The 22,768-nt window shown below is 45.6% G+C and overlaps 1 protein-coding gene across 1 annotated transcript in view; it reads right to left on the reverse strand.

The window, feature by feature from the left end:
- Positions 1-22,768, reverse strand: part of SLC67A1 (solute carrier family 67 member 1) — a 100,110-nt gene that overhangs the window by 44,234 nt on the left and 33,108 nt on the right. The window lies entirely within an intron of this gene.

Below are 22,768 nucleotides of genomic sequence, written 5' to 3' on the forward strand. Positions count from 1 at the left end.
GTTCCTCTAGGGTAGAGAGGCTGATGTAGGCAATGCAGGAGAAAGTTCTTTGGTCAGAGAAGATAAGTAAGCACATGGAGGAGTTAATTCAGCTCAGTGTATTTAGAGATCTGGTGCCCAACCAGCAATCCGGGGGCTGCATGCAGCCCTTTGGGCCTCAGGGCCTTTTGCAGACAGTGGTCTGTTTTGGTGCTTACTTACTTGAACGCCTCTAGCAGTTAATCGTTTGTTTTTTGCCTCTGATCTTTTATAATGGATCTTGCTAAGAGAAAAATCAAATAAGGCACAAGTTGTTTTTAAAGGGGTTGTAGAAGCACAAATGAGGCTGTAATAGTGGTGATCCGTAGCAATCTCATATAACCACGTAGCCTCCCTAGCGGTCTGATTATGTCCATATTTCTGTGCTTAAAGCGGTACGTTTTTTTGCATGGAAATATGTTGTTTTTTTATTGTAGGCTGTAATTTTTAGGAATAACTCACTGAAATCTGTCCGAACAAGAGTCTAGTAAACATCCCGGGTATGATAAAATTTGAAACACGAAATCATAAATTATAATTTAATAAATAATCATAAAAAATAATAATATAAAAATAATAAATGTAATTCAATAATATAATCAAACCAAAAACACTGAAATGTGAAATATAGCGCCAAGTTCGCACATCACTGAGCAAAGTCGCAGAATCGTTTTCAGTGTCTGATGAGGAATTTCCCCCACGAATCATTATCACTCAATTCTGCAAGTGGTTCTGATTTACTATCGCTGTTCTCTAGCCGGTCTAAAACCGCGTCTGACCTAAAGGGACGCTTTTTGGACGCCATGGACGTTTCTCAGTTTCCAGGCAGAAAGAACAGTAAAAATGCAGGCAGGGCGCCGGACAAAGCACTCGGGACAAAATGTATGTGAAATGGTTTGATACAGGAATGTTATACTATGTGATTTTAGTGTATTTAGTGAATGTCACTTTTAAAATTTTCAAATTTCCTGCCAGTTCCATCCCCATACGTCCCGACGTCGCAGGGAACAGAACCCGGAAGATGGATGCCAGCATCAGCCGGAGGACATTGCCAGGGACACTGCAGGGGGGACATCGCGGGAGCGAAGGACAAGGTAAGTACAGAACAGATCCCGGAGCAACACTGCAGTGTATTCCCGAGTGTAGCTCGGGGTTACCGCTTGTGGTGCTGAAACTTTACCCCGAGCTACACTCAGGAATACCGCCAGGGGGGTTATAAACCCAGCCTTTTCTAACACTTTTGGTGTACATTTAAAAATAAGTATTTTTTGCTAAAAAATGATATTATTTTATAAATATGAAACATATTATAAATAAACATATATATAAACATTATAATGTCAAATGTTTTTTGCGTAGCAGTTTTTCGAATGCAATTTTTTGGGAAAAAATACACTTTCATGAATTTTAATGCACACAACACAATATAATACCCAATTTTATTTGTAATATAAAATATGATGTTACGCCGAGTAAATTGATACCAAACATGTCACGCTTTAAAATTGCACACACTTGTGGAATGGCGTCAAACTATGGTATTTAAAATCTCTATAGGCGAAACTTTATAATTTTATTATTTTATGCTTTCATGATTTAAAAATGGCACTGTTTACTTTAGTACTTGTTGCTTCCGGTTTCTTATACCATAGAGCACATGGAGACCTTCTGGTTCTCCATGGGTCTACGGTAAGCCTGCAGAAACACTGGCTTTTGTTCCGGGATCTCCCGTTGGACCCCGGAGAGGCAGCTAATTAGCTGCTCGGATGGCTTTTTACAAAAAAGCAGACTGCCGGGTGAAAACCACATGTATATGTACATTAGCGGGTGTGATGTGTCTTTACTATGACTGTCCCATGTTCCCATTCTCCAATAACCTCTATATCTTATGTTCAGTGTCTCTTGTTGTCATTCTCCAACAAATTTTTTTTTTTTTTAATTCTATATTTAAACTTTTTCCTTGTTTACAACAGGGAAAGGCTGAGAAGTTGGTCAACACCGCTAGGTCCAAGATCATTAGGTAACAAAGGCGGGTGTCATAAATAGCCAGAGGTCATGAGTTTACCCAGGAGAATCAGTTACAGAAACAGTAATTCACCCATTGTTTAAGAGACTTCCAACTTGGACAGAGCTGAAGTTGTCCCAATTTCCAGTGGATGACAGAAGGGGAAGAAACAGATGAAAGAAAAGAAGACAAAGACAGGGTGAACGAGAAAAAAAACAGGGGTGGGATGGATAGGAAGGAAGGAAGTGTGACAAAACAGGGGAAGAGCCCAGAGAGAGAGAGAGGTCCAAGGAATGTTTTACATAGGACTGATGGCGTTCTTTACCATCGTGTTAGGAGCTTATACCCCAATTCTTGATATAGTTTAGCAATGGATGAGTGATATGCGAAATACAGGACATCTTCCTTCTGAGCCGGGGAAAAGCGGGTGCCCAAGTCGTGTTCTCGATTAAGTAAAAATGGTGGTCAAAGTCTTTTTCAGGAAGGACCAGAATATTGTACGACGTGGAGTCCAAGTGAGCTGAAGGTGATGGGTCTGAGCAAAGACTTTCGAAAGACGTTTCGGAGGTGTGGAGCATACCATGTTTCACAACACAGACCAGATAATGATGAAGTTGTTGAAATCGTCATGGATTTAAAGTCAGCCATAGATGGAGCAATTTTCTATCCTACAACCACAGGATCTATTATATTATCCTGGCAATGGAAACAGGGGGAGCCGTCCCCACCAGGAGAACAAAGTGATCACTGCTATAATAGCCACTGGCAATAATCGCATGAAGAATCAAACATGCTGGTTGTACCCAAGTTGATTGATCACTCAACTTGGGTACATTCAGTCATCTCATAAATGGTTCAAATCTTGGCCGGTCCCTGCTGAACAAGATTCGAACCATCTATAGCCAGCTCAATGGGGGAGCAGACATTTGCAGAATGGAATGGGCAGATTTCAGGCCTGTGTCCAGGGGCGGACTGACCATTTGGAAACTTGGGCACTGCCCGAGGGCCCGGGGTCAGTAGGGGACCCCATGAGATGCCCCTAATGCCTTTTTCATAGGCTTTTTTGAGTTTGGGCAAAGACACAGGGGCCCCATGATCCCCTATTGCCCGGGGGCCCCATGAGTTGTCAGTCCGCCCCTGCCTGTGTCACTAATAAAATCTTTAGTGCGGTAAATACCTAACGATCGGAAAGTCTGACAGCTTTTTTGTAACATTACATTTACTGAATATTATGTGTGGCTTTGGTGATGTTAGGGGCCACACTTGAGGCTCTCTATATCATGTACGCTGACCACCACTGATTTAGGAAGATGGGCTGGGGGGGAGTTACATGAAGAAAGGACTTGTCCTTTAACCCCTTTGCACCAACCTGAACTGGCCCAATGACAGTAGAAGGGGCTCCTTATCATTCGTGACTGTAATTGTATGCACAGTGCTGAAGCCATCAAGATCCAGTCCTACTGACATCTGATAGTCGGCAGTTGACCGTAAGCTCTGGTTACAATTCTGGGGGCGTTAAAGGCAGGGATACATATATGTGGGCTTGGCATTAGGGTCCACCCACCCTGCTGCCACATATATATTCATGTTAATGTTGTAAAGGAGTTAAAGAAAGTATGTGCTGCTGCAACTTTGGTTGACTATTTACATGGGTGTAGGAGCCCATTGTGTTCTACTTACAGTATTCATAGTTAAGTTAGGTACAGTTCAACTGTCCCTACATGTCCATAAAAAAATACGTTTTTGCGACCCTGCATTCAAGGTCACGGGAACTACGGAAACATCAGAAAACATTTTGTGTTCCTATAAAGCCCCAAACCAGGAAATCCATTATAAAGCCTCCACGTCCCCTGGACCTCATGGACCTCAGGCCTCAGGCCATACTCTATACTGGAGGAAGTTATTTCTTTCAGAGCTGTAATTATTGCTGGTCTGCAGGGCAGAAGCATTGAATCTGATGGAGGATTTCCCTGTCTCTGAACCAGCAGCTCCCCCTCCTCCCTTTCATACATACTGCGGCAGTGACATGAGCCTCACCCCACTAAAGGAACAATGGAGCCATTGTGGCGGCCATCTTGCACAGACGTGATTAGCGATGTCAGAAAGGACACTCTGTGTGTCCAGTGCTTGGCTTCCTGACCAAATTAGACGTTTACTGTAAAGGAGACAAAAGGCACCGGGGTCTGCAAAATCTCAAAATCTGACAGAATTGGAAGAATATTTGTGTGAAATGTCCTGAAAAGCTGGAAGACTCATCCATATTTATGACAAAGACTGAAGTGAGAGTTTCATGGGGGGCACCTGCTGACTTTGCAATATTTATGTAGACATTTTAAAGGGGAGCGTTGACTCATTCTATGGGTGCAGAGAATATATCAGGACCAAAACTATCCAAAATCGTATTGGCTGGACATAACATTTACATTTTTAAGCATTTAGTACCTATTTACTTTGTTAAAGCAAACCTACCATAATCCTAGACATATAGCATACAGTAAATAATGAAGAAATCATAAGCAGAGGATGCCTTCAGTGAAAACCATTTCATTAAGAGGTGTAGGTTTGAAGCGGTGCTGTGAATTTAGGTATGTTCTTGCAGTGTCTTTGTGAACATTCCACATTAATGCTAGGCTAGGGAGTTTTCTACTGACCCCCACAATGCCAAAGAAAATGCAAATCTTTGCAGTTAATCTTTAGGCTGGCCATACACTATACAATTTTCTTACAGTTTTCTGACCAATTTCTACCCAATTTCCTTTAGATTTACCTTCCACTATGTAGTGCAAGAGCCTGCCTAATTGGATACAATTGAAAGTGTTGTTAGGTTTGACCTCCTATTATATGTTTTTTGGTAAATCTAAACCAAAAATCTCAAGAAAATTGTATAGTGTATGGACAGTTTTACTCTGCACTATAAAAGCTGTGTCCACCAAAGGCAGACAGAGAACAAAGGACTTATCATCAGTATTGCCTGAAGTCTCCTACTTACTGACTTACCTTGTCTTGTTCTGCAGGTACAACTTCCTCTCCAGCAAGCAAAACAGTATGCAGTACAGTAGGGGCATCACCAAATCTCATGAGACTAGAACTCAGAGGCACCAGTAACAATAGATCCCCCAGCAGCTAGCATCAACAGACCTTCCAGCACACCCCAGCACCCCTTGCCATTACATACATTCAGTGCTGGAGGTGCCCCCCCCCCCTGTTCCCACTGAAAAAAATCCCTGTGCAGGGGACCACTCATTTGTGACCGTGAAACCTGCAGTTAATGCCCTTCTGAGTTACTGAAGTAACTTAAATAACGTTGATCCTGTGATCCCGGGACATGGCCTGGGACACAGCATTGGCAGGATAGAGGGTCAAGATGTGAGCCTATCCCAAAAAATTTGGGATAGTTGGCATCTTGTTGATAGGGTGTTATTTTATTGCTGGGTCCATTGTTGATGGGGATCTATTGTTGCTGAAGGGGGGTTACTGCTGGCTGCGGGAGATCTGTTTTACTTTCTTGTTAGCATTAAAAAAATTCCATGCACTACAAAATGATGCTCAGTGCTCTCAAAAAGGAGCGGTACTGGAAAGTGGGTAGGGGGTGGAACCAAGGGACAGTGCTCGGAGGTGGGGGGGGGGGGACAAGAAGTGACTCAGAAGGGGGGAGTTCCTGCACCTATTCTTTGAGAAAAAAAAGCCCTGAGAATACAGTAACTACATACACAGAGTCTCCATCAAAAACCACCCTCCCTAAACGTGTTTCGCCCCAATGGGCTTGCTCACAAGAATAGGTACCTACTCTATCTTTGTGATCAAGCCTATCATGGCGAAACGCGTTTAGGGAGTGTGTTTTTTTGGGGGTGGAGTCTATGGGGGAGATTTACTAAAACTGGAGAGTGCACAATCTGGTGCAGCTGTGCATGGCAGCCAATCAGCTTCTAACTTCAGTTTGTTCAATTAAGCTTTGACAATAAAACCTGGAAGCTGATTGGTTTCTATGCAGAGCTGCACCAGCTTTTGCACTCTCCAGTTTTAGTAAATAATCCCCTTTATGTATGTTCTTACCGTATTACCAACAGTATCAAGAATGAGCTAATTATGGAGTGCGACTCTTCATCTTCCCATATTCACGTAGGCACAGTGTTACATTGTTTCCAAGGTTTCCGCACAATAACAAGCAAGTGCAAACTTTCTCAGCTACAGTCGAAAAATCTCCATAAAGGCATAGGACAATCCCAACACCGAAAAAGTTGTTTAACCACTTCCTGCCCCATGACGTCACGGTACTGACAGATATAATTTTTTAGAACTGGCGATTCCTATACTTAGGGGCTATAGAGCCACTGGATCACTTTTACTGTACAGGTGGTGGAAGGGGGTCTCCTTGACACCGTTACTTGTCTCTCTCGATTAATTAGGGTGCCACCGGTGGCAATGGCTTCCCTGAACACAATGAGAGGAGTTGATCTTGTTCCTCTCACTGTGTGAGGTCAGAAACTGGAAGCAGCAATGATTTTGTCACTTCTGGTCTTGGTTTCTTTACCAGCTTGTGAAGCAGCAGATCAAAATTATGTCAGTTTGATTCGCTGCTTCGGAGTGCAGAGGAGAAATATGGGGTCTGATAGAGCCCAGATCGCTCTATAAAGATGACCTGTCATGGCTCATGCTATCACAAAGGATATTTCTCATCCCTTGGGATAGCAATAAAAGTGATTAAAAACAAATTAACGATACAATGTAAAAATTAAAAAAAATAAAAAATAAAAAAATAAATAAAACGTAATTTTTTTTTAAGCACCCCCGTCTCCCTGTGCTTGCGCGCAAATGCAACCTTGGTCCTACACACATATGTAAATGGCAATTATACCACACGTGAGGTATTGCAACAATTGTCAGATTGTGAGCAAAAATTCTAGCTACAGACCTCCTGTGTAACTCTAAACTGGTAACCTTTTTTTAAAGAGTCACCTATGGAGATTTTTGGGTACTGTAGTTTGGTGCCATTCCATGGGCGTATGTAGCTTTAAAGCTTGACATGTTTGGTATCTATTTACTCGGCTTAACATCATATTTTATATCGGGTATTATATTGTGTTTTTTGTGCATTAAAATTCATTAAAGTGTATTTTTTTCAACAAATTTGCGTTTGAGAGACGGCTGCGCAAATATCATGCTAAAAATATTAACTGGCCTGCTGCTGTCCAGACCTTTCACCAGTGAAAACGATCTTCTTTAATCAAAAAATATGACAAAGAAGACCCAGGACAGTTAGAATCCAAAAGCCAAAAGTTTGTGTATTTGTACTGCTTGGACCTTGAAGAAGGGGGCACGCCCTGGAAGTTTGTTCTGAAAATTTGGAAGTTAGTGCAAATGAACTGCTTTCCCGCCGCCCTATAGCAGAAACACTGCTACAGGGCAGCAGGGCTGCGCAAAATCACGTATATATACGTGATTTCACAATTCTGGGTAGAGGGTGCACTCGCCCTACCCGCACCGCCATTGGCGGCTTCAGCTGTAGATCACTGGGTAATGGCCGGTGATTCCCCTCCCAGGGGCAGACTGACCATTTGGAAACTCGGGCACTGCCCGAGGGCCCGGGGTCAGTAGGGGGCCCCATGAGATGCCCCTGGTACCTTTTTCATAGGCTTTTTTGAGTTTGGGCAAGGACACAGGGGCCCCATGATCCCCTATTGCCCGGGGGCCCCATGAGTTGTCAGTCCGCCCCTGTCCCCTCCGTCACCCGGCGATCACTGCGTATCATTTGGAGAGACCTGTATCTAAACAACACAGATCACTCCCCTGTCAGCTCCTGCACATTGCTTTGTATGGCTCTGCATAGCACAGCCATACAAAGCAATGTGCTGACATAGTAAAGCACACACAGCACACAGTTAACCCTTTGATCACCCCAGATGTTAACTCCTTCCTGCCCAGTGCCATTAGTACAGTGTTGGTGCTTTTTATTAGCACTAATCACTGTATTGGTGTCATTGGGGATGTCAGTGACAGTTAGTCAGTTCCCCCCCAGTGTCAGAATGCCCGCCACAGTCCTGCAATACGTCACTGAACGCCGCCATTACTAGTATAAAAAAAAATTCCAATATACCACCATTTGTAGACGCTATAACTTTCACGTAAACCAATTAATTTACATGTATTGGGATTTTTTTAGCAAAGACACGGAGCAGAATACATTGTGTCCTAAATTTATGACGAAATTTGATTTTTTAATTTTTTTTTTACTGGACGTGTTTTATAGCAAAAAGTCAAAAATATTGTTTTTTTCTGAAAATTGTCGGTCTTTTTTTGTTTATAGCACAAAAAATAAAAACCGCAGAGGCGATCAAATACCACCAAAAGAAAGCTCCATTTGTGGGAAAAAAAGGACATACATTTATTTTGGGAGCAGCGTTGCATGAATCAGTTAAAGTAACGCAGCGCTGTATCGTGAAAAATGGCCTGGTCAGGAAGGGGGGGGAAATCCTCTGGAGGGCGAGTGGTTAAAAAAAAAAAAGTATCGCAGACAGGACAGGACTCAAGTGTTCTTGTTGCAAGTGAACAAATACAGCTACAATCACCTGAATCGTGATGGAAGATACTACCCTCTCTTGATGATTGACCCAGGAAAGTCTGGAGAGGTGGTGAAACCCATGATTATGTAATACACAAAGCCTTCTATGACGTCATCATCTATGGAATACATGATACAAGATAGATGTTCTCACCACATTTCTCTGGTAGGTAGTCACAGGGCTGTTGGGTGAGTTTTCATGTCACAATAAGGCAGAGAACAATGACTTCAAGCGCATCGTTATGAAATTATAAAAAGTTATACAATCTATAGGACAGAAATCAAAGTCATTTGAGGGTCCATAGCAGCCCTGAGGTATTGATATAAACTAAACCCCTGGAACCAGGGCTGCTGTTAGCAGTAGTGGATTTAGATGTTGTGCTGCCCTAGCAACACAGCAATTGTGTGCCCCCCCCCTCCCCAATGAGAGAGCGAGAGAGTTCAGTAAGTGTGTGTATGTATCTATGATTCTCTCTCTCTCTCTCTTTCTTTCCCTTATCTCTCTCTTCCCTTTCTCTTACTCCTCTCTCTTCCCCCCTCTCTCTATCTCTCTCTTCCCCCTCTCTCTATCTCTCTCTTCCCCCCCCCCCCTCTCTCTCTTTCTCTCCCTCTCTTCTTCCCTCTCTTCCTCCTTCTCTCTTTCTCCCTCTCTTTATCTCCCCCCTATCTCTCTCCCTCCCTCCCCCCTCTCTCCCTCTCTCTCCTTTTCCCCCTCTCTTCCTCCATCTCTTTCTCCCCCTCTCTTCCTCTTCCTCTCCATCTCTCTCTCTCTCTCTCTCTCTCTCTCCCCCTTCCCCCCTCACTCTCCCTTTACCCCCCTCCCTCTTCATCAATCTCTCTCTCTCTCTGCCTCTCTCTTTCCCCTTCTCTCTCTTCCCTCTCCCTCTTCTCTCTCTCCCCCCCCCTCCCCTCTCTCTCCTTTCTCTCTCTCTTCCCTCTCTCTTTCTACCCCCCTCTCTCCCCCCCTCTCTTCCCTCCCCCCCACTCTCTCTCTTCCCCCCTCTCTCTATCTTCCCTCTCTCTTCCCCCCTCTCTCTTTTCCGTCTCTCTCTTCTCCCCCCTCTCTCTCTTTTCCCTCTCTCCCCCCCTCTCCCTCTCTCTCTCCCCTCTCTCTTCCCCCCTCGCTCTTTTCCCTCTCTCTTCTCTCTCTCTCTCTCTCTCTTCCCCCCTCTCTCTCTCCCTCTCTCTCCCCCCTCACTCTTTTCCCTCTCTATTCTCTCTCTCCCCCCTCTCTCTCCCCCTCTCTCTCTCTCTTCTCTCTCTCTCTCTCTTCCCTCTCTTTCTCTTCCCTCTCTCTCTCTCCTGAATTTTGACGATCATGAAAAAAAGATGCTTTTGTGTGCCCATCTAGAAGTGCCGGGTCCACACTTGAGACCTCTTAGAATTGTCAGTTGACTGCTGATGGACTAAACCATTATATATTGCAAACAGCAAAATCAACAGATTTAATACATAGAAGGGATCTATGTTACCTGCCAAAAGATTTAACATTTATAGCCTGTGGCTGGACAGTGAAAGGATGAGCTCATCTGTCACTCTGCTCTCTCCTCCCATCAGCATGCTCCTTGCACTGATACACAACTAATTGGTTCCTTGGGCTCCTTCACTTAGTCTAAGCTCAGCTGTACAGGGATTGCAAATGACTGATACCAGCTCATATTTAGACACTTTGACCGCTTACATTACATAAACTATATATATATCTATCCAGTCGTATCCAACCCTTGGCGATTGCATGGACTGTCACTTGTAAGTGACTTTTTTCCATGAATTTTCTTAGGAGTTATTTTTACAGGGTAGGTTGGTAGGTCTTTCCCCAACCCCTACCATGCAGGAGATCCCGCATGGCCAGGGATGAAGCTAGGACAATTTAGAGAGGAGCCAATTAACCTACCAGCATGTCTTTGGAGTGTGGGAGAAAACCAGAGTACCTGGAGGAAACCCACACAAGCACAGGGAGAACATGCAAACTCCATGCAGGAGGCGCCATGGTCAGGAATGGAACCCATGACCCATTTGCTGCTAGGCAGATGTGCTAACCACTAAGCCCACTGTATATATGTATGTATATATGTATGTGTGTGTATATATATATATTTTGATAATGATTCCAGAGCTGCATTAATTTGTCTCTTTTATAGCTGCCTGGATTTGGATTCTTTTCAGGATGGAAGGGCCCCTGGCTCATCCAATCACATCCCTGCGCCCGTACTCCATGTATCCTGATATACAGTATGCCTCCTACGTTGCACATCAAAAACACAAGCCGCATGAAAGGAAATAACTCAGAGAACAAAGAGACCCTCATGCGGCAATTCCCGGGTCAAACCTGCATCAGCCCCACAGAAAACGTCTCTGTTCTATAAACGCCCCCATTATGTATAGGGAAATTCCACGGAATTATAGAACAGCTGTCACTATACATTTGTTTTACTGGGCCAAACAATACACTATAGACTGGCCACGGGCAAACCAGCTGTCAGAAATCCACAAGTCCCAGAATGCCCGCAGCTCCGATACACGTTCTGTCCCTAAGTGTTCCACCAAATGGCCAGATCAGGATATTTATACCTAAAAGCATATGGACATTTAATATTAAAGTGGACCTGTCACACATATATGTCCATGCTGAGTAATGTGTCAGTGTAAGGCTGGCCATACATTGGTCGAAATTCAACCGATTTTTCGTCGGAATAATCGGCGGATTTTCGCTCTGTTAGTGGGGTCAATGGCACCAGCCAATTTTCATGGTTCCTGCCCTTTTCAGTGATTGGGCATGATGGAAAATTTGTGAAAAACTACCGATTTTCAACTCAATGATAGTCAAATCGTACGGTCGGTTTTTCAAAAAGAATATGCGCATGAGCCGTGACCTGGAAGGAACAGAAGTTTTGCCTGTTATATGGGGTGAAGTTCATGACTTGGCCGGCTGATTTTTTAAATCATTGATGGCACCATAAGCTTACCAAGTGAACGACGTTTTCGATTTTAGAACGAAAAATCGTTCGGAATTCGAACCATGTATGGCCTGCATAACACTTTCAGATATTTATTAAATCTCATAGTACTCCTCCTGACCTGGGGTGGACTGACCATTTGGAAACTCGGGCCCGGGGTCAGTAGGGGGCCCCATGAGATGCCCCTGGTACCTTTTTGACAGGCTTTTTTGAGTTTGGGCAAGGACACAGGGGCCCCATGATCCCCTATTGCCCCGGGGCCCCATGAGTTGTCAGTCCGCCCCTGCTCCTAACCATGTCTTTTCTCTCCAGAAGGACGGCGTCTTCTTTGTTCAGGCATCATCTATGGTTACCATGGACTTCCTGGACTGTGATACAGGCTCAGAAGTGACATAATTATTGAATCCGTGTAACCCCTGGTTCACGCCTAAGCATTTTCAGCCGCGTTTTGCAGAAATGCAGTACAGTCCATTTAAAGCCGAGTTCCAGCTGAAAAAAAAAAAAAGTCAGAAGCTACAAAATCTGTAGCTGCTGACTTTTAAAATACAGCCACTTACCCAGGGGCGGAGTGACAACTCATGGGGCCCCCGGGCAATAGGGGTTCATGGGGCCCCCTGTGTCCTCACCCACACTGAAACCACACCTAAAAAAGCCTCTGAAAGGTACCAGGGGCATCTCATGGGGCCCTGTACTGACCCTGGGCCCTCGGGCAGTGCCCGAGTGCTCTAATGGTCAGTCCGCCCCTGCACTTACCTGATCCTCGGTCCAGCGGTGTCCTCACCATGGCTGGTTTCACCGGCCGTCTTCTCTCCCCGGCACCGGCATCTTCAGTGTGGGCACCCGGCTGTGACAGCTTGCAGCTTCACAGCCGGGTGCCCACTGCGCATGCCCGAGAAACGCTGCGCTTTGTGAATGGTCCCGTAGTCTTCTGGGACCAGAAGACTACGGGGAGAGAGGGGGGAGGACAACTTCTGCTTCCGATCTCCTAGGCGATCGCAACGGAAGTGGGAGCAGGTATCCATCAAATTCGGGTACCCGCTCCCCCCTCTGCTTCCCAAAGTTGCTCCCCGCAGAGCCACGCCGTGGCTCTGTGTGTTTTATGGACACATAGAGCAGCAGCTCGGGGATGAGCATGCAGGGGTGTCCCCAGGGTAAGCAGCTTTCCCTGGAGGCACTACTACTCGAGGGGGAGGAGCCAGGAGCGTTGGCAGGGACCCAAAAAGAAGAGGATCGAGGCTGCTCTGTGCAAAATCACTGCACAGAGCAGGTACGTATAGACATGTTTGGTACTTTAGGCCCCGGGGTAGGGCGACATGTGTCGGAAGGCATGGGCAAGAAGGAGCTAAGGCTGTGGCCGTTTCCATTCACCTCTACACACTGAGCTGTTGGTGTGCAGTGTCCTAATCTTGCATGGCTATCTTGCTCTCTGGTTTAAAGAGACCCTGTCACCGGACCATTAATTTCAGCAACAATCTTCACATAAGACTGTAAGTTCCTTTAATATACAGTGAAGGAAATGCGTATTTGATTCCCTGCTGATGTTGAATGTTTGCACACTCACAAAGAAATGATCAGTCTAAAAATCGAATGTTCTGTGTATTGTAACACTGAGAGACAGAATAGCAACAAAATATTCAAAAGAAATGCATGTCTAACAAATGATGACTGATTTGCATGTTCATGAGGGAAATAAGTATTTGATCCCCTTCACAAAACATGACTTAGTACTTGGTGGCAAATCCCTTGATGGCAATCACAGAGGTCAGACGTTTCCTGGAGTTGGCCCCCAGGTTCGCACACATCTCAGGAGGGATTTTGGCCCACTCCTTTTGGCATATCCTCTCCAAGTCATTAAGGTTTGGTGGCTGCCGTTTGGCAACTCGAACTTTCAGCTCCGTCCACAGATTTTCAATCGGATTAAGGTTTGGAGACTGGCTAGGCCACTCCAGGACCTTAATGTGCTTCTTCTGGAGCATCTCCTTTGTTGTCTTGGCCGTGTGTTTTGGGTCATTGTCATGCTGGAACATCCATCCACGACCCATTTTCAATGCCCTGGCTGAGGGAAGAAGGTTCTCACTCAAGATTTGATGGTACATTGCCCCGTCCCTTTGATGCGGTGCAGTTGTCCTGCCCCCTTAGCAGAAAAACGTCCCTAAAGCAGAATGTATCCACCACCATGTTTGACAGTTGGGATGGTGTTCTTGGGGTCATAGGTAGCATTCCTCTTCCTCCAAACACGGCGAGTTGAGTTGATGCCAAAGAGCTCGATTTTGGTCTCATCTGACCACAACACTTCCACCAGTCCTCCTCTGCATCATTCAGATGTTCAGTGGCAGACTTCAGACGGGCCTGGACATGTGCTTTCTTGAGCAGAGGGACCTTTCAGGCACTGCAGGATTTCAGTCCTTGTCAGCGTAGTGTGTTACCAATTGTTTTCTTGGTGATTGTGGTCCCAGCTGCCTGGAGATCATTGACAAGATCCTCACGTGTAGTTCTGGGATGATTCCTCACTGTTCTCATGATCATTGACACTCCACGAGGTGAGATCTTGCATGGTGCACCAGACCTAGAGAGACTGACAGTTGTTTTGTGTTTCTTCCATTTGTGAATGATTGCACCAACTGTTGTCACCTTCTCACCAAGCTGCTTGGAGATAGTTTGGTAGCCCAGTCCAGCCTTGTGTAGGTCTACAATCTTGTCCCTGACATCCTTGGACAGCTCTTTGGTCTTTGCCATGGTGGAGAGTTTGGAATCTGATGGTTTGATTGCTCCTGTGGACAGGTGTCTTTTATACAGGTAACAAAATGAGATTAGCAGCACTCCCTTTAAGAGAATGCTTCTAATCTCAGCTTGTTACCTGTATGAAAGACACCTGGGAGCCAGAAATCCTGCTGAATGATAGGGGATCAAATCCTTATTTCCCTCATGAACATGCAGATCAGCACATCATTTGTTAGACAAGCTTTTGAATTTTTTTGTTGCTGTTCTGTCTCTCAGTGTTACAATACACCGACCATTCGATTTTTAGACTGATCATGTCTTTGTGGGTGGGCAAACATTCAAAAATCAGCAGGGGATCAAATACTTATTGCCTTCACTGTATATTCTATATGTTATTTGCCTGTAAATGCTTCTCCTATGTAGACATCCAGAATCCCTGAGACTGCGGCTGGGTGAAGGGGTCATTAAAGTCAAACTCTATAGTATTCCCCATCACTCCTCCACCAGGAGCTGCATACAAAGCTACGTAGGGAAGAAAGGGAAGAGAAGAGGAGCTGGGCCAGCACAGATAAAAATTAGAAACTCCCAGAAGAGGAGGGTGCTCTGATGTACAATTAGGGAGGGGGGCTGTTCTAAAGAATTGACTTCTCCAGAAAAAAAGTTCAAATTGCTATCAAGTCATTGCAGGCGAATAAAAAAATCAGTTGGACATTGGACCCTGGGCACTGGATGACCCTGTCCTGGCACTGACTGTATAGGCTCAGGTATGATTCTACAAAAAGCCACCTCAATTTCTTAGCATGCTTGTTACCTACAGAGAACTCAACAAGGCTCCTTGCTGCTCATATCACACTAACCCAGTGTTTCTCAACTCCAGTCCTCATGGACCCCCAACAGGTCATGTTTTCAGGATTTCCATTATTTTGCCCAGGTGATTGCCCAGGTGATTTGATCAGTTTCACTGCCTTAGTAATTACCGCAGCTGTTTCATCTGAGGGAAATCCTGAAAACATGACCTGTTGGGGGTCCATGAGGACTGGAGTTGAGAAACACTGCACTAACCCAACCTACAAAGTGACAGGTCCTCTTTAACTGTCACTAACCCAACCTACAAAGTGACAGGTCCTCTTTAACTGTCAATGATAAAGAGATAAACAGAGATCATTTGGTGTTTAGTTCTCTGAGGGCCAGTTTTCAGCACATAATACAGAATAGCGCAGTGTGGGTAGACGGGCCGTGTTACATTCTTCCTCAATGACATAAACCAATATGCATTCTGTCCTAGGAGCAAGAAAATGTGAGCTTGTGGGCCTCAGAATAATAACTTCTCTCATGGCCACTCGTGAATTAAAACGCCATCGACAATGTGGGTCTGTTGACTCTAAATAAAGTATCAAAACAAGATGCAGCCTGCTAAGCCTGGCTGTTTGTAAAGTTTTAGGACAGATAGAGCTAAAGAGCTGATTACGGGTCAATGTGGCCAAAGGTGGACACCTCTCCAAATGATGGAGTTCAGGTGATTCCAACAAAGAGTCCTGTGAACCCCTTAACACTGGACCTTTAAGTGAGGCTTTAATGCCTGGGAGGCTTTGAAGCTTCTGTACTGTGTGACCAGGGGCGGACTGACCATTTGGAAACTCAGGCACTCCCCGAGGGCCCTGGGTCAGTAGGGGGCCCCATGAGATGCCCCTGGTACCTTTTTCATAGGCTTTTTTGAGTTTGGACAAGGACACAGGGGTCCCATGATCCCCTATTGCCCGGGGGCCCCATGAGTTGTCAGTCCACCCCTGCTCCAGCCCTCCTCTTCAGACTGCTGTGGACACATAGGTGCGGCAGTTGGGTGTTAAAGCCCACTTTTCTTGTTGCCTGCATATATGCATTAAGCAGTTAACAAGATCTTGATATTAGCGCATACAAAGACATTTTAGGCAATTGTGCTCTTCTAACCTTGTGGTAACAGTTTTGGGAAGACCCTTTCCTGTTCCACCATGACTGCACCCCTGTATATAAAACCAGCTCCAAAAACATGCGGTTTGATGAGTTTGGTGTGTCGGAAATTGAATGACCTCAACCTTACTGAACACTTTTGGGATGAATTGGAAGGCCATGTCTTCTCATCCAATTCATCCCAAAGGTGTTCAGTAGGGTTGAGGTCATTCAATTGCCGACGCAATTACCTTTGGGATGAATTGGATGAGAAGACATGGCTCTCGATTGGCCTTCCAATTGATTCCAAAGATGTTCAGTAGGGTTGAGTCATTCAATTTCCCACGCAATTACCTTTGGGATGAATTGGATGAGAAGACATGGCTCTTGATTGGCCTTCCAATTCCTTCCAAAGGTGTTCAGTAGGGTTGAGGTCATTCAATTTCCCACGCAATTACCTTTGGGATGAATTGGATGAGAAGACATGGCTCTCGGTTGGCCTTCCAATTTATTCCAAAGGTGTTCAGTAGGGTTGAGGTCAGGGCTCTGTGCAAGCCATTCAAGTTTCTCAAAAACCAAAGTCATCAACCCATGTCTTTATGAAGCTGACTTTTTGTGTAGGGGCTTGGAAACAGGAAAGGGTCTTCACCAAACTGTTGCCATAAAGTTGGAAGCAGGGGCGGACTGACCATTCGAGCACTCGGGCACTGCTCGAGGGCCTGGGGTCAGTAGAGGGACCCATGAAATGCCCCTGGTACCTTTTTTGTAGGCTTTTTTGGGTGTGCTTTGAGTGTGGGCAAGGACACAGGGGCCCCACGATCCCCTATTGCCCGGGGGCCCCATGAGTTGTCAGTCCACCCCTGGTTGGAAGCACACAATTGTCTAATATGCCTTTGTATACTGTAATATTCAACCACAAGAGCATTTGTAAGGTCAGGTACTGATGTTGGATTAGAAGACCTGGCTCTTGGTTGGCCTTCCAGTTCATCCCAAAGGTGTTCAGTAGGGTTGAGGTCCAGGCTCTGTGCAACACACCCAAGTTTCTCCAGACCAAACTCATCAAAGCATGTCTTTATGGAGCTCACTTTTAAGTGAAGAGGTCTCCCTAGAGTAGTGGAGGCAGTTATAAATGCAAGAGAGGGCCATGGTTTTGGATCTAGATGTCCACAAGACTCATATACAGTCATGGCCAAAAATATTGGCACCCCTGCATTTCTGTCAGATAACGCACCACTTCTCCCAGAAAACTGTTGCAATTACAAATGTTTAGGCATTATCATATTTATTTCTTTTGTTTGTATTGGTATGACAAACAATGTGGAGAAACAAAAAGCAAAATCTGACACGTTCCATGCAAAACTCCAAAAATGGACTGGTCAAAATTATTGGCACCCTCAATTTAATATTTGGTAGCACCCCCCTTGGAAAAAATAGTGAAAACAATCACTTCCTGTAACCATCAATGAGTTTCTTCCATCTCTCTGCTGGAATTTTGGAGCGCTCTTCTTCCTCCAACTGCTCCTGGTCTCTCAGATTGGAAGGGTTCCTTTTCCCAACTGCTGTTTTGAGATCTCTCCACAGGAGCTCCATGGGATTGAGATCTGGGCTCATTGCTGGCCAGTGCAGTCCTCTCCAGTGCTTTGTCTGAAACCATTTCTTGATGCTTTTTGACGTGTGCTTTGGGTCATTTTCCTGCTGTAAGACCCATGACCCAACTTTCTGACACTGGGCCCTTCATTTCACTGTGCTCTGTGAGGCACTGGACACTGCAATGCACTGTACTCTGTAACGCACTGGAGACCGCAATGCACTGTACTTTGTAACGCACTGGACACCGCCATGCACTGTATATTGTAACACACTGGACACCCCAATACACTGTACACTGTAACGCACTGGACACTGTCATGCACTGTACTCTGTAACTCACTGAACACCGTCATGCACTGTACACTAATACACTGGACATCGCAATGCACTGTACACTAATACACTGGACACCGCAATGCACTGTACACTAATACACTGGACACCGCAATGCACTGTACACTAATACACTGGACACCGCAATGCACTGTACACTAATACACTGGACACCGCAATGCTTGTACACTAATACACTGGACACCGCAATGCACTGTACACTAATACACTGGACACCGCAATGCACTGTACACTAATACACTGGATACCGCAATGCACTGTACACTAATACACTGGATACCGCAATGCACTGTACACTAATACACTGGATACCGCAATGCACTGTACACTAATACACTGGATACCGCAATGCACTGTACACTAATACACTGAACACCGTCATGCACTGTACACTAATACACTGGATACCGCAATGCACTGTACACTAATACACTGGACACCGCAATGCACTGTACACTAATACACTGGATATCGCAATGCACTGTACACTAATACACTGAACACCGCAATGCACTGTACACTAATACACTGGACACCGTCCTGCACTGTACACTAATACACTGGATACCGCAATGCACTGTACACTAATACACTGGACACCGCAATGCGCTGTACACTAATACACTGGACACCGTCATGCACTGTACACTAATACACTGGACACCGTCATGCACTGTACACTAATACACTGGACACCGCAATGCGCTGTACACTAATACACTGGACACCGCAATGCACTGTACACTAATACACTGGACACCGTCATGCACTGTACACTAATACACTGGATACCGCAATGCACTGTACACTAATACACTGAACACCGTCATGCACTGTACACTAATACACTGGATACCGCAATGCACTGTACACTAATACACTGGACACCGTCCTGCACTATACACTAATACACTGGATACCGCAATGCACTGTACACTAATACACTGGACACCGCAATGCGCTGTACACTAATACACTGGACACCGTCCTGCACTGTACACTAATACACTGAACACCGCAATGCACTGTACACTAATACACTGGACACCGTCCTGCACTGTACACTAATACACTGGATACCGCAATGCACTGTACACTAATACACTGGACACCGCAATGCGCTGTACACTAATACACTGGACACCGTCATGCACTGTACACTAATACACTGGACACCGCAATGCACTGTACATTAATACACTGGACACCGTCATGCACTGTACACTAATACACTGGACACCGCAATGCGCTGTACACTAATACACTGGACACCATCATGCACTGTACACTAATACACTGGATACCGCAATGCACTGTACACTAATACACTGGACACCGCAATGCACTGTACACTAATACACTGGACACCGTCCTGCACTGTACACTAATACACTGGACACCGCAATGCACTGTACACGAATACACTGGACACCGCAATGCACTGTACACGAATACACTGGACACCGCAATGCACTGTACACTAATACACTGGACACCGCAATGCACTGTACACTAATACAGTGGACACCGCAATGCACTGTACACTAATACACTGGACACCGAAATGCACTGTACACTAATACACTGAACACCGCAATGCACTGTACACTAATACACTGGACACCGTCCTGCACTGTACACTAATACACTGGACACCGCAATGCACTGTACACTAATACACTGGACACCGTCCTGCACTGTACACTAATACACTGGACACCGCAATGCATTGTACACTAATACACTGGACACCGCAATGCACTGTACACTAATACACTGGACACCGCAATGCACTGTACACTAATACACTGGACACCGCAATGCACTGTACACTAATACACTGGACACCGTCATGCACTGTACACTAATACACTGGACACCGCAATGCACTGTACACTAATACACTGCACACCACAATGCACTGTACACTAATACACTGGACACCGCAATGCACTGTACACTAATACACTGCACACCACAATGCACTGTACACTAATACACTGGACACCGCAATGCACTGTACACTAATACACTGCACACCACAATGCACTGTACACTAATACACTGGACACCGAAATGCACGGTACCTTATGCCTGGTGTGCTGTTCTCCTCTCCTGTTGCTCCATTGGCTGCAGCAGGTGAAATCAGGAGCTTTCAGGCTGTCGCTCGCTGGGTCCTTGCGGCCGAGGACCCAGCGAGCAGCCTAGCTATGTGGCAGCAATGTTTTTTTGGGGGGTTTTTTCCCCGATTTTTTTTTGTCTGTTTTCAGCTAGGACCAGATAAATGGCTTTGGTGGGCCGTATCCAGCCCGTGGGCTGTAGTTTGAGGACCCCTGGCTTAGGGGATTTGGCTAACTTCAAATATTAGGCTGGATTTGAGGATTTGGTTTGGGTTTATTGATGGGTAAGGATGAATTTTAAAGCTAGGATTAGTATTAAGACTCAAGGTAAAGTGGATATTTCAGATATGCAACAATAGCCACCCTTCACCTTCAGAACAGAGCCTAGGCCAAGAAAATGTCATCAGTTTGCTGCAGGCGGGAGAAAGCATTTCCTCAATCCTGTCCCCCAGTGATCAGACTGCAACACTGTAACTTGTAGCAAGACACAAAGTGAGAGGGCGCAGCAGGAGCTGATCTGTGTCAGACATTTGTGAACACAGCCAAGAATTGCACAAACACCAGGATTAACATGATTGTGTCATCTCTGATCCGGCATTTCAGTCCAGGAAATAGTTGGTGACTTTGGATGATGCCTGAAGGGAAATGGCACTGTCCTTCTGGAGAGAATGGACATTGCCAGGGGGAGTACTGTGATCTCTGCGGCAGGTAATAAATACCTGAAAGTTCAACAAAGCATGTACATAACATCACTGATATATCTGCTTCTAGGTCAGGTTAAAGATCTGGGTGATTTCACCAATTAGAGAAAAACATCAAACTGACTGAGGAGTTTCCTGCCACTGAAATATGCGAGAAATGTGTGCAATGTTTGTCTCCAGGAGAGCACAGCAAACAGATCCCATCACCAGGAGGAAAAAGATGTGATAAAGAGGCGTGAAGACAAAACTTCCCTTCTGATTCACTGATAGGTGCGCTACCAGGATGAGAGAGACGCAGCGCTGTCATCTGGGTGTTCTGTCACCCGTTTCCAAAGAGACAAATGTTTCCAGATTTCTCATCTACAATATATGTGAGTAAAGCAGTCCAGGGGAGGACTGACCATTTGGAAACTCGGGCACTGCCCGAGGGCCCGGGCCAGTAGGGGGCTCCATGAGATGCCCCTGGTACCTTTTTCATAGGCTATTTCGAGCTTGGGCAAGGACACAGGGGCCTCATGATTCCCTATTGCCTGGGGGCCCCATGAGTTGTCAGTCCACCCCTGATGCGGTCATATTATACAATGACATTACTTTTGTATCAATGGACCAACAACAGCCAGAGCAGAACTGGTAACCACCAAACCCAGACACATCCATTGGATTGCCAGCCAGAGAAGTGTGATTGGTCGCTCCAGAGAACACGTCTCCACTGCTCTAGTGTCCAGTGGTGGCGTGCTTTACACCATGGCATCCGATGCTTTGCATGGCACTTGGTGATGTAAGGCTTGGATGCAGCTGCTCGGCCATGGAAACCCATTCCATGAAGCTCTCTACGCACTGTTGTTGGGCTCATCTGAAGGCCACACCAAGTTTGGAGGTCTTTAGCTATTGACTCTGCAGACAGTTGGCGACTTCTGCGCACTGTGCGCTTCAGCATGCGCTGACCCCGCCCTGTCATGTGACGTGGCCTACCACTTGGTGGCTGAGTTGCTGTTGTTCCCAGTTGCTTCCACTTTGTTATAATCCCACTAACAGTTGAGCGTGGAATATTTAGTAGCCAGGAAATGTCACAGATGGACTTATTGCACAGGGGGCAACCTATCACGGGACCACGCTTGGAGTCACTGAGCTCATGAGAGCGACCCATTCTTTCACCAATGTTTGTAGAAGCAGTCTGCATGCCTAGGGGATGGATTGTATACACCTGTGGCCATGGAGGTGATTGGAACACCTGAATCACATGATTTGGAGGGCCGGGCCATGACTTTTGGCAAAATAGTGTAACTACAGTAAACTACAAATTACCCCATCTCTCGTGTAATGGAGATGAAAAGAAGAAGATGTGTTTGTAGTCCAAATCAGGAAAGCAGCCTAGTTTGACAACGTTGCTCCTCCACGGATACTGTGGAGTGAGCGTAGCCACCCAAGGCACAAAATGTGTTATTTACAGAATTACCTGGTACAAATAGAGGAAAATAAGCAACGGGGCAGCACAGTGGCTAAATGGTTGGCATTTCCACCTGGTAGTACTCGGGTCATTGGTTCAAATCCTAACCACGGTACTACCTGCCTAGAGTTTACATGTTCTCTCTGTGCCTGCGTTAGTTTCTTCTCACTCTGCAAAGACATGCTGGTAGGTTAATTGGCTCCTGGCTACATTGTCCCTAGTATGTGTATGTATGAATGTGAGTTAGGAACCTTAGATTGTACGCCCCTTGAGGGATAGGAACCTTAGATTGTACGCCCCTTGAGGGTTAGGGATACTGTGGAGTGAGCGTAGCCACCCAAGACACAAAATGTGTTATTTACAGAATTAC

The sequence above is a fragment of the Staurois parvus genome, unplaced genomic scaffold (genome assembly GCF_062004578.1).
Source record: "Staurois parvus isolate SC_StPar_1 unplaced genomic scaffold, SC_StPar_1.0 ptg000935l, whole genome shotgun sequence".
Taxonomy (NCBI): Eukaryota; Metazoa; Chordata; class Amphibia; order Anura; family Ranidae; genus Staurois; species Staurois parvus.